A 12,647-nucleotide genomic window follows, 5' to 3' on the forward strand; every position below is an offset into this window, starting at 1 on the left:
CTCTTTGACTATGGATGTGTGCTACAGCTAGAGATTTTGTGGTCGCCTCTGCGGCCAGCCCGAGACAAGTCTATGAGCTACCTCTGCCCAGATGAGCCGCCTAGCACTCTGCCTATCCCTGGCCCAAACCCAGGCCTACTGGAACAATCATACCATCCTGGTCTGTTACCATGTGCTCAATATCCTGCTGGAAATGGTTACCTTAGCTAGCCTCTTTGGTTATGGAGACTCCCTGTCCTCCCATTGGTCTTAGGAGGCCTGGCGGGGACCATGGAGCTTGCTTTTGTGTTCTCCATTCTCCCAAGTCCTTGCTTCTTATGCAAAGGCCCACTCACTCCAAGCTAAAAGACTTATTCCTAGTCTAACTCTGTAGCTAGAAAGTTAAGCCTTAGACTAGCATACTTACGAGGTTATGCCGCAGAAACAAATTAAGGCCCAAATCTCTGTGGCTCAATTCAATAAAGATGTCTGCTACCTAGCCTCCATGAGCCGTGGAGGTCATGGAGCATGAGGATTAGTGATGGCTCTGCTCCACACAGTCACTCAGGGGTATGGGCTAACGGGTCTCTGTCACATCACTAGATGTTCCAGCAAAGGGAGAGAGAAGCATGGAGAAATTATACTCACTTTTCTCTGCTTTGGCTCTGAAGTGTCACATGGGATTCCCGCTCACAGCCCATTGTCCTGCACTAGTCACAGGGTCCCACCTAACGGTCAGAGGGCTAGAGCATGTGGAGAAGCCCACAGACCGTGGGGTAAGCTTTGCTGTCTCTGCCTGCTCCCAGTCCGAGTCTGAACACTGCCTCCCAGTATTGTAATTTAATTATTTATAATATTTTGGTTAGTGTCCATCTTCTTGCTAGACGTGGACCTTTTGAAGGCCTGGGACTCTTTTTTTTGGTCCACTACTGGATTCTTAATGCCTTAGTAAGGTTTCAGGCATGAAGTACACCAACAGAACTGTGACCTTTGATGCCATCTGGTGGTCATATCCATGTACTGCAGAGCACTGTCTCAAATTCTGTAGTGAACAAGCTCTCAAACTTCCATTGTTTTGGGTGTGTGCGAGTGGGTTTGTGGGGAGGTGGAACAGAATGTTTGAAAATGAGAGATGCTTCAAGATTTCAGTAGACACCCTAGAGTGAGAATGTCTGCATGTCATAGGGTAATTGTCCTTTCATTTCTGCCTCCCACCCCCCTCCCCCAAGTCTTCCCCCTTTCCCAGTGTGACTTGTGTCAGAGCTTCTAAGGTAGCCTGGGTTTTCACAGTTGTCAGGAGACAAAAGGACTTTCAATCTGATACCAAATAGAATTTAAAAATCTCCCTGTAACTGATTTATTGGTTTACCTGAACTCTGGCCTGCCCACCCTCAGCACTGGGGACAGGAAACAGATGACATTAGTGACCTTCCCTTCCCATCCCCCCAACTCCCCCACCCCCACTGCCAGTCCATTACTCTTTCAGAATCCACGTTCAAGGGGTTGCTGTCAAAGCTGAAAACATTCAAGGTAAAGGACATGTTCGGGAGGTTTCCAAACAATGATCTGGCTCCAAACTTGGAATTTCTGAGAAGTGCCAGGGCCAGCTCTGCTGTGTCCGATGAAAGCCAATAACCCCAGGGGCAGACAGAGGATTTAAAGAGCAAAGCTTAATTGGAGGTAAGAGTGGGAGGCAGGGCAAATTGGAGAACAGTAATGGAAGGAGTGCATTAGCGAGGTTTCTGCGCTGTCATCTTGTACCCAGAGACTCTGGGCTCTTCCATGTAAGTGGCCCCTTCCTCTCCAGAATCCATTATCTCCCCGGGATGCCCCGGGAGGCACTCAGTGAGATGGAAACTGCGGTGCCCTGTTACTGGCTCCGGGGAAGAGGAACCTAAGGCAAACACCATTTCCCAGAATACAAGAAATGAAACAAAACGTAGTTAAACAGCAAAGAAAGCAGGAGAGGGAACCCCAGCCCTCTCCACAACAGGCTGGGAAGTTTGCTTTGCTTTGGGAAGAACTAATGCACCAAAGGGCAATAAGCTGGCAAACAGAGAAAAACAAATGTGTATTCCTTGCCAATACCACTTCTGGAAACAATCAAGAAAAAACGATGAGAGAAAGCTCACTGAGGCAGCAGCCTTTTTGGAACCAAGGAGGATGACCTGGAATTTTTAATCAATAAAAACTCACATTTCTGGAGCAGTTGGTAGGGCCAGGCAGGAGGAGAAGTGCTAAGAGATGGTTTATTCCTCATTTCTCACAGGCAGTCTGTGTTGCTATGAGGTTGCTCTGACCTCCATTTCAGAGGGGAGTAGTGGGCTCAGAAAGGTTCTATCACTTGCCTGATGTCATGTAACTAGGAGGACTGGGACCGGGACTCCACTCTAGGTCTGTTGGCCCCAGAGACCTGGCCTTCACGATGGGTCCATACAGTGGTCACTCTGTCCTTCCTGTACCCTGAATCCTAGCCCCTAGATCTTGGCATCATTAGAGTTCTTAGCAACTCATTTTGTCCCTTGATGCCACCTTTCCTGCACTCCTCCACTCTTCCTTGCCTAGTTAGTGATAAAGAGCCACAATCAACATTATCAAAACCTATTTATTCCACAGTGCCTGGGACTAGAGACACAGCCACATGTGAAGGAGGAACCCCACTGTTCCCAGAAGTGATGTATTTGGCCAACCTAGGTTTTGCATGGCTGGTTCTTCTGTCTCTTCATTGCCAGTCCTCCCACTCTTTCCCCTCCCCCACCAACCACTTTTCTTGGCCTTATTCACACTTCAAAACTCAGAGCTCAAAGGCACCCAGAGAGATCCGCCAGAGGCCCCAGAGCCGCCCTTTCCTGTAAGAAGGTTCTTAGAATTCTTCAAAGGATAAACCCAGCATTGCAGGGTTACAGGGTATCGCTCAAACACCAAATCAGAGTTCAGTATCTTCTTCAGCGAAATGCTTTAAACTTGTTCAAAGTCAGTTTTCTGAAGGTCAGTTCATGTTGCTCTGACCTGGGCAGGGAAAGTGCAAAAGGTAATTCAGGTGAGAAGGTCCGCTGGGCTCAGAGCTTGCTTTCTTGCTATGTGAATGAATGCTTGCACCAACACACACGAAAAGATAGGGTGGTAGAAACCTCTCTGCAGAACGATGGGAGAGCACGCGCAGAGCCCAGGCTGCAGAAGCAGGCGCAGAACAAGGCCGCAGGGTGGTGGATGGGGCTCGGGGGTGGTTGTATTTTTTAGCACAGGGTAAGTGTGCCCGGGGATGGTGGTGATTTTGGAGTCAGCATAGGATCACTGTTAGGGACAGGGTTTAGGACCAGGAATTGGAAGATGAGGGCATAAGCTTTTGCTTTGTCAGTGACAGTCCACAATTATAAGTGTGTCTCTTCCTCGGTTTCTCTATTGGACAATGGTAGGAGGGGGGAGGATAGTGTTGCTGTCCTGTCTCATGGGTTCTGTTAATTAATGGAATCAATCAAAAGTAGTAAATTATCTGGAAATATTCTGGTCAAACGTCTTTTTTTTTTTTTTAAGATTTTATTTATTTGAGAGAGAGCATGGAGGGAGAGTGAGAGGGAGAAGCAGACACCCTGTTGAGCAGAGAGCCCAACATGGGGCTCGATCCCAGGACTCTGAGATCATGACCTAAGCTAAAGGCAGACACTTAATCGACTGAGCCATCCAGGCGCTCCTGTCAATGGCCTTAATACTAAGTAGATCTGATCACATTAAAACCCTGCTTAAAAATCTCTGGCTCCCAGAATAGAGTCATATTTCAGCATGACATACAAGTTTCTCCACCAACTAACTGCAAGGCCATATTCCTTCACCCCTCTCCCTGCCCTATGTGCCCACCACACCCACCTGTCTGCAGGTCATGACCAAAGACACTTCCTCACACTCCTGTCCAGGCTGTTTCCTCTGCCTCTGATGCCCTCACTTCCCTTGTTTGCTCTGGAGCTTATGCCCCTTCTCTCCCCGAGGCCCCAAATCCTCCCTTTGTAAGCTAAATGCCTCTCTACAGGTTATTTAACTCATCTGAGCAGTGGTTTACTCATCTCCCAGATGGGGGTAATAACAATTCCCAGGGGAACACCTAGAGATTCTGGGGGGAATGTGAGGGAGCACAGTTGTTATCCCAGACATGACTACGGTTATGACCCGGATGAGGGGCCTGAGAGGAAGGAGTGGGGGTACTGGGTCTGTTCAAAGTGCATCAAAACTTCACTGGTCAGAAAAAGAGACGACAGAGGGGATGGTCAAAAGACAGGGCCTTTTAAAAAACACATTCACTCTCCTTGATGGTAGAAGCTGTCCGTGTTTGAGGTAATTTCCAGACTAGCTGAGGTGAGGCCCAAGGGGAGAAAGTTTCTGTGGCATTTGGCACAGGACTAGACACAGGGAGCTCTGTGAACAGGAGTTATGACATCTATTTTGGTTTAACTGTTCTTTTGTCATGCTCCCCCGGTCCACTACGCATAACTCACTATGTCACTTACTTTTGAGATGTTGCGACCCTTCTTTGCACCTCAGGGCTCCTCAGCAGTCAGTTGGGAAGGAGGACAGTGCTGACGTGTGGTGGTGACCCGAGGTGATACATAAAAGCCCACTGAGCGCTCAGCACCTGGATTGGAGGGCTGTTAACGGTCATTTGCTGGGAGGGAAGCCAGCATTGCAGTCAGAGGGACTGGGCCTGATAAACATCAGGTCAACGCAAGGACATTTGGGAAGAACAAATACGTTGAGACTTCCTCGAGTGAGGATCTCAAGAACCCTAGCCAGTGATTCTTGCGCACCCACGGGCACGGATTTAGGGCACTTGCTTACCTCCTGGGTTTGGCTAGATTTATGGAGAAACCGGAGGCCTTCAAATATAAGGACAATTGAACATTTTAAATGTCATAAGCTCTAGCACAGGTGAGAGGTCGTGCTAGCCTTACCTCTGGCTGTGAAATCGCTTACAGATGAGATTTTGGAAAGACACCTTTTCCAAAGACCTACAGTTAGTCTGGGCGACAAGTAATGGTCATAAAGAAGAGATATTAGGGGTTGTGTTGGCACCTCTCTATTCAAAGCATGCACGGAGAGTAGGGGAACATACTGAGGCCTGAGGGAGTTAAAGGCATTCCTCAGCCAAGGCCACGTGGGTTCTCAGGCCTCTGGCCGTTCACCACCATTCCCCAAGTCTGCCTTTCTAGTTCTCTCACTTTCAACCACTTTCCTCGAGAGACAACCCTGGGAGGATGATGACCTGGGAGGATGAAAGAAACCAAGGGGGCAGGAGAGAGAAAGTTGGGCCAGGTCAACAGGCTGGGAAGATGAAGAGAAGACAGAGGGGAAGGTCTTCCTTCTCACAGGAAGCTGCAGCTTTAGGAGTTATGGAGGGGTGAGGCTGGAGCAATGCCAACTGGTGGTCCATTTCTATTGGTCTCCATCTTGTATACCTTTCTACCTTTCATAGTTCAGCCCAGTTCAGCATCCCTAAAGATATAAGGAATCAGAAAGAGTTCTTCAACTCAATTTCTTTCCCCCAAGAGCTCTCCTCAGTAGGATCCGACCTGGTCTTCAAGGGATGAAGCGAAGAACCAGAGCAACGCTAGTGAAGAGTTTGGGACCTTCTAAAAGTAGGGCGATGTGCCATGACACCACACTGGTCTTAGCCCAAAGTGGGAAAGTCCTAGGGTGTGGGATGGTGGTGATGCGGAACCAACAAGGGAGGTAGGAGGTCGTTACTGCCAAAGTCATACAAAAGAAAGTGTTAGTTAGCATTTCCTGTTCTAGAAGCAGCATACTCCTCATGGAAGCAAGGACACACTTCTGCAGGGCTTACGTGGGGAGAACATGACTGGGATACACATGAGGATTCAGGCTTGGGAAATAGGGCAGAAAATGCAAACTCAGTGGCCTTATAGCATGGTATCATCTAGATGACCCTGTGTTTTGAACTTTGAAGCTCACAACTCCAGTGCTAGGAAAAGCCACCACAAGGTGAGGATCTGAGTCCTTCCTTCAGGCAGTGACTTCAACACCCAGCAAAGTGTAAGAAACATCTTTTACTCATGCGAATGTGCATGTGATTCTGTCAGGGGAGAAGTTCGGAGCCTGAGAAAATAGCAGGCAATAAGTCGATGGGTTCTGAAGTAGAGAATAGCAGATTAGTAATTGCAGACCAAAAACCTCTTCTCTCCTGAGCCTGAAGGCGAACCCAGGCATTGCTCTTCCCTCAGGCACCCTTGTCACCGAGCCCTAGTGCTTCAGAGCGTTTATACCTATTACGGTATGATCGTCACAGCTTGTGACAAAGCCTCAAAATTATACCTTTTATAATCTTCTTATTCTTTTTGTGCCACAAAGTCTTATGCCGTGTGTTAACTTAAGGTAACTAACTTTATCAGGAAGAAAAGACAGACCAGCCTTGACTTTTTTCTTTCCAGATGCTCAAAGTGCCGGCTGAGATGGTCTGGTAGCATCGCCCACAAGCGCCCCCTTCAGGCAGCTCCTCCATACTGCTGCAGCAGAAATTCTGTTGCCCTAAGCGGAAATACCGTCGCTTGTGGGATTGGTGACTGCTTTTTACTGCAGATTTGATTATTTTATTATGACCAAATAGTAAGGGGATCTTGTCTGGAGCTTATAATTTCTGACAGGTTTTCTCCTTGCTATCAACTTTTTTTGTGTCACTCGGGGTGGCTGACAATGACTTAGTCCTAAAGAGGGGGTACAGGAAGGCTGGACCAAGGGATGCTATGTTCATGATGGTATACTCCCCCCACCCTCCAAGGTGTCCCCTGCCAGCAAATTTTAGGCGGTAGAAAAAGAAAGTGACAACTACCACTGGCATTTGGGGTTGTTTAGTGTGAGTGGCCAAGAGCCATTTAAACGAGGGGGCATTGAGCACCCCCTTCTTGGTAGCTGTTCCTGCCACCAGAAGTCTGGTTGGCCAGAATGAGGTGGTATGATGTGGACGGAGCTGAAGGATATTAGTTGTCGGGGCATGGCTTCCAGATGTAAGATTCTAGAGCCGAGGACAGTCAAATGCCCTCCCCACTTCCTCCCATCTCAAGTCTGGCCTCCAGCACAGAGCCTGAGATGCTCCTGGCCAAACGCTAGCCTGTGCTTGTCAGACTGGGCTGATGATTTCTGTGTGATCTGTCACCTTCACCCTCCGTGCCCTGGCTTTGGAAGCACACACCCAGCCAGAGGGGTTGCTGCTCAGGTATGGGGGGTGCCCGTCAGCTCAGGGAGGCCCAGGACTGGAAGGAACAGTGGGGATAGGCCCATCGGGAGGCAGCTCCGCCTGGAGCTCTGCTGGGTCTGCAGCCTCCAGGCTGAGAGCGGACACCGTGCTGACTCACTGTGATTGTGGTTGAGAAAAAACCCAGTGGACTGGTGGCTTCCATGAGCTCAGGAGCTGCAAAATATAGGTCAGGGAGCTTCAGCCAGAAAGGTCTTGTGGAGGCCGAGAAAATTAAGGCCATCCCACCTCAGGTTTAGCTTTAGCATAAGTACAGCCATCTTGGCAAAGCCGGGGCTGGCACCTTGCACCCCCTCTCCACCAGCTCCTCTCCCCTCCCCTCGGTAGTATGTGTGACATTCCTCGGCCACCCCTGGCTGCCCTGGAGGAAAAGCAAATAGTTAACTTACAAAGCTATCTTAACAATAGCACAATTTCCAGAGGCAAATAACTCAGTTCCTCAAGCCCGAAATAAAGTTAAATTTCTCCTAACCTGAATCTCACTAACAAGGACACTTGATAGGAGAAATGTGAAACTTTATCTCTAGATCTCCAAGATAGTGTTGAGAATCATTCCCAAGCATATGGCCCACTGATATATATCTAAAGGGTCTCACAAGAAGATCTTTATTATTGGTAATGAATAACCTTTTCCCCAGACAACAGCTAGCCCCTCAAGGTCCTACATCATCCATAACCCCCTTTGTCCTCACCCACCACAGAGTCCACCCCTCCTCTGCCTTTAAAAACTCTGACTGAAATCTGGTTCGGGGTCCAAGTCCCTACACTGCTGCGTCGGGTATACTTGGACCCAAGCTTAAGCTTGTTGAATAAACCCTCGTGTGATTGCATCGGTGCTTGGCTCCTTGGTGGTCTCTCAGACGCGAAAATTTGGGCATAACAGTCTTTAGTTGAGTGAAAAAAATCAATACTTTTCTGACCATCTCTCTTTTATAACGTAAAGTTACAAGGGGCTCAAGAGGACACTGAGCATTTCCGTCTCTGGTCTCCTTGGGCGGGGGAGGGGCCTGAAGCCAGGTCAGAAAACAGGGTAAAAGGGGGAGAAGCATTTGTCTCCAGTCCTCTCTGGAATGTTGCTTTTGTTGTCTCTCTGCTGTGGATGAAGCTTGGATCCAGCAGAACTGGATGGACCCTCTCCAGAGATCTCCAGCAATTTCTAGACCAAGCTATAGTCTGTATAACTCAGGGATGAGGATAGAGCAGTCAAGGGGTTAGTTCTGTTACAGAAGCAGGAGGCTTATCTTGTCACAAAGTTAAAATGCTTTTATAACAAAATGACAAATGGGGACAATCCACACAGCATTTTATATAAATGGCACCCCCTGGAGAACTATGAAGGAGCCTGAAGACACAAGTTTCCGCGTGCAGTCCCACTCCAGCTTCTACCCTGGCCTAACTTCCCTAGAATTAGCGCCTATCACTTAAGTCAGCACCTGGCACTCACCCTGGCCCCTTAAGGCACTAGATAAATACTTGTTGAATAGATAATGGTGTGGTCAACAGAATAATGCCCACCCCTCCAGGATGTTCATGTCCCAATTCCCAGAACCTATGAATATGTGACTTCACATGGCAAAAGGGATTTGGAGCGTAGGATTAACATTATAGACCTTGAAATGAAGAGGTTATCCCGGGTTATCTGGGCAGGTCTATTCTAATCACATGTCCTTAAAAGCAGACCGCCTTCCCCAGGGGGCAGTTGGAGAGATGAGGAGTATGAGAAGGATTTCATGCCCCACTGCTGGTTCCGCGATGTGAGGGGTTACACACAAAGACCAGAGAGAGCCCTTAAGAGCTAAGGTCATGTCCAGTCAACAGCAAGCAAAGAAATGGGGACCTTGGTCCTACAATCTCACGGAACTGCCGACAGCTGAGTGGGCAAAGAAATGGCTTCCTCCTGAGAGTTTCCACAAAGGAACAGAGCCCTGCTGATGCCTTGATGTTAGTCTAGGGAGACTCCTGACCCTACAGCATGAAGACAGAGACATAACATATTTGGGGCAAGTACGGTAATTTGTTATGGGAACCACAGAATACTTGACAGAATACACATGGCTACAACGTGGAATGTATTTTATAACTGAATGTAACTTTCTTGCCTCCAACACACCTCATTTCTGTGGTGGCTGCTGGTGGTAAAGTCCTTTTTCCTAGTTGGCCATGTCCTGGGGGCAGGGAGGGCCTCCTTCCTTCTGGTGCTCTATGCTTCCTGGTACATCTGGATTTACTTCTTTGCTGCTATCTGCTGCTGGCATCCCCACCCATGTGGCCCCTGGGCCAGATGTCGCCAAAGGCTGCCCTCTTTATGAAGCACATAGGGCCCTCTACTGCTTCCCATCATCTCTGCTGCTCGGGGAGGCCCCTCACCCCAGGCAGGTGGTCCACCTCCACCCCTCATACCCCTCTTCTCTCCTCCAAGGGGCTGGCAGGCATCCTTCGGGGCTGGCAAGTTGTGTCACATTCCAGCTAATGTCTTCAGACCATACTGGGTACCCCAGGGTTCATCCCGCCTACCCCAGACAGCACCTGCCATTGTCAAGCTGATTGTACTGAGAGTGTATCTGCCACCTAGTGGTCATTGGAGGTGTGACCGCCTTTTCAGGACAGCTCTCTCTCTCTCTAAATATTTTTTATTTATTTGTTTGACAGAAATCACAAGTAGGTAGAGAAGCAGGCAGAGAGAGGGAAAAGCAGGCTCCCTGCTGAGCACAGAGTCCAATTCGAGGCTTGATCCCAGGACCTCGAGATCATGACCTGAGCCGAAGGCAGAGGCTTAACCCTCTGAGCCACCCAGGCGCCCCTTCAGAAGCTCTTTTGTTAATGGTACCTGAAAACAATTCAGTGACGGTTTTCTTTTCATCTAACTTAGAAGCTGTGAAATGAATCAGATCAAACCATGTATGTGCATCAAAACCTTATTGGGAGGAGACAGAGTGTGTAAGGATATTTTCAATTCAGGATGAATAATGAAGCAAAAATCAGATTGACATGTACCAGAGTGCCAAAGTAGGACACTACATTTTTCCTTTGACAACTCTTAAATCCAAATGAAGTCTTACACAGACAAAACAAGCAAACCAACCAACAAACCACTGAAACCAAACAAATGAACAAAAATTGGAATGGCTGGTTTCATTATCCAACACATATGGGTGGGCTGTGGTGAGCATTCAAAAGTTTAACGGAGCAGTTCATCACAATACACTGTGGTGATTTAAATTCGGTTAAAAGAGAATGCGGTAGGGACCACAGGAGGATCTGCTAATGTTGTACAGCAATTTGAGTTGAAATTTGAGTTGAGTCATCAAGGAAGATTAGATTTGGTCAGGCAGTAGGGATAGAAGTTAGCGAGGGAATCCCAGAGCACACGCAAGACTCAGAAGGGTGGAAGAAAAGGACAAGGTCAGGTGTTAGCAAACTAGTAGTGTGTCTGACAAATATAATTCAGTCTGAAGCCTTGTACCCACAATGCACCTAGTGACCACCTATTTTAGGTACTTACTGGCTACCTATTTTATTCAAAGTGATACAAAAAGGTGTGAGACACTGAGAGAAATTTAAGAAGATATAGGGGGCATGTTGTAAAGATGACAGTTTCCTTCAGGTAAGCCTGGAGATGCCAAGGGCATCCAATAAAAATCCTACCAGGTTTATTTTTCTTTTGTAGAAACAGACAAGATACTTCTAAGATTCATTTAGAAATACAAAGGGCGAAGGACAGCCAAAACAATCTTGAAAAAGAAGAAAAAAATGTATTAGACTTCTACCACCAGATATCAAGACCTATTTTTTAATTTATTTTTATTTTTAATCTTTTATTTATTTTAAAAATTTCTTATTTTAAAAAATGTTTAAATTATTAATTTATAATTTTTTTATTTGACAGAGATCACAAGTAGGCAGACAAGATTTTTTTTTTTTTAAGATTTTATTTATTTATTTGACAGACAGAGATCACAAGTAGGCAGAGAGGCAGGCGGGGCGGGGTGGGGGTGGGTGGGAAGCAGGCTCCTGACTGAGCAGAGAGCCCCATGCAGAGCTCGATCCCAGGACCCTGGAATCACGACCTGAGCCGAAGGCAGAGGCTTAACCTACTGAGCCACCCAGGCGCCCCAGCAGACAAGACTTTTAATAAAGCTAAAGGAGGGGCACCTGGGAGGTTTAGTCAGTTAAACGCATGCTTTTGGCTCAGCTCATGATCCCAGGATCCTGGGATCAAGCCCCATAGCAGGCTCCCTTCTTGTGTGGAGCCTGCTTCTACCTCTCCTCCTCACTCTTCCTCTTTCTTTCTCTCTCTCGAATAAGTAAATAAATAAAAAAATTATTAAAAAAAATAAAGGTGAAAGAATTAATTGCTGGAAAACTGTTAGTATCTATTTAAAGTTAATATATAACACACCCTCTGACCCAGCAATTCTGCTCTCCTGTATGTGTCCAACCAAAATGCATATGTATTTAACAGAAATTAATATTACCCTATTCAAAGCAAAACAGTTCCTAGCTCTAAACTGTGACCATTCAAATGCCCATCAACATTGTGGTGTCTTTGTGCAATAGAAGTCTATATAGCAATAAGAATGAATGAGACACAATTACATATGACAGTATGGATGCATGTCACAAGCATGTTACAGAAAGAAGCCAGACTCAAAGGAATACATATTGTACCACCCACATTAACACAAAAATGGCGCAAACCAATGGTAATTCACTGCATTACAAGCCCCCTAGATGACACAAGTAAGGCATTTATCCTGGCACAAAATTTAAGGGGTTGCCAAAAAACCTTGATAATCAAGGGAAATAAGATTTTAATGTAATTTTTAAAAATCAAAATTAGTGCAAAAAAATCATAACGAACAAATGACCAGTTTTCAGTAAAGACAGGACCTGACCCTGCACTTGCACAACTGACTGTATTAGCCCCATGTTCATCCTGGCTCCATCAGATCCTATCTGGCATAAATAGGAAGTTTGCATATTGCTACCTATTTTTTTTTTTTTTTTAGATTTTACTTATTTATTTGACAGACAGAGATCACAAGTAGGCAGAGAGGCAGGCAGAGAGAGAGAGGGGAAAGCAGGCTCCCTGCTGAGCAGAGAGCCTGATGTGGGGCTCAATCCCAGGACCCTGAGATCATGACTTGAGCCAAAGGTAGAGGCTTAACCCACTGAGCCACCCAGGCGCCGCTGCTGTCCATTCTTTTATCCTCTGCCAGCACCATGGCTGTGCCTTGGCTAGCTGCCTGGAGGAGAGCTGTCCCCTCACCCTGACACATGGGGGAGAGCCCAGCCACGAGGAGCAGAATTGCCGCTACAGTTCAAGTGAGTGTGTCATGAAGCCTTTATTTTGTATGCCACTGATGTTGTGTGGTTGCTTGTTATATAGCAATAACCAGTGAATATGCTAAAC

The sequence above is a fragment of the Meles meles genome, chromosome 6, assembly GCF_922984935.1.
Source record: "Meles meles chromosome 6, mMelMel3.1 paternal haplotype, whole genome shotgun sequence".
NCBI lineage: Eukaryota > Metazoa > Chordata > Mammalia > Carnivora > Mustelidae > Meles > Meles meles.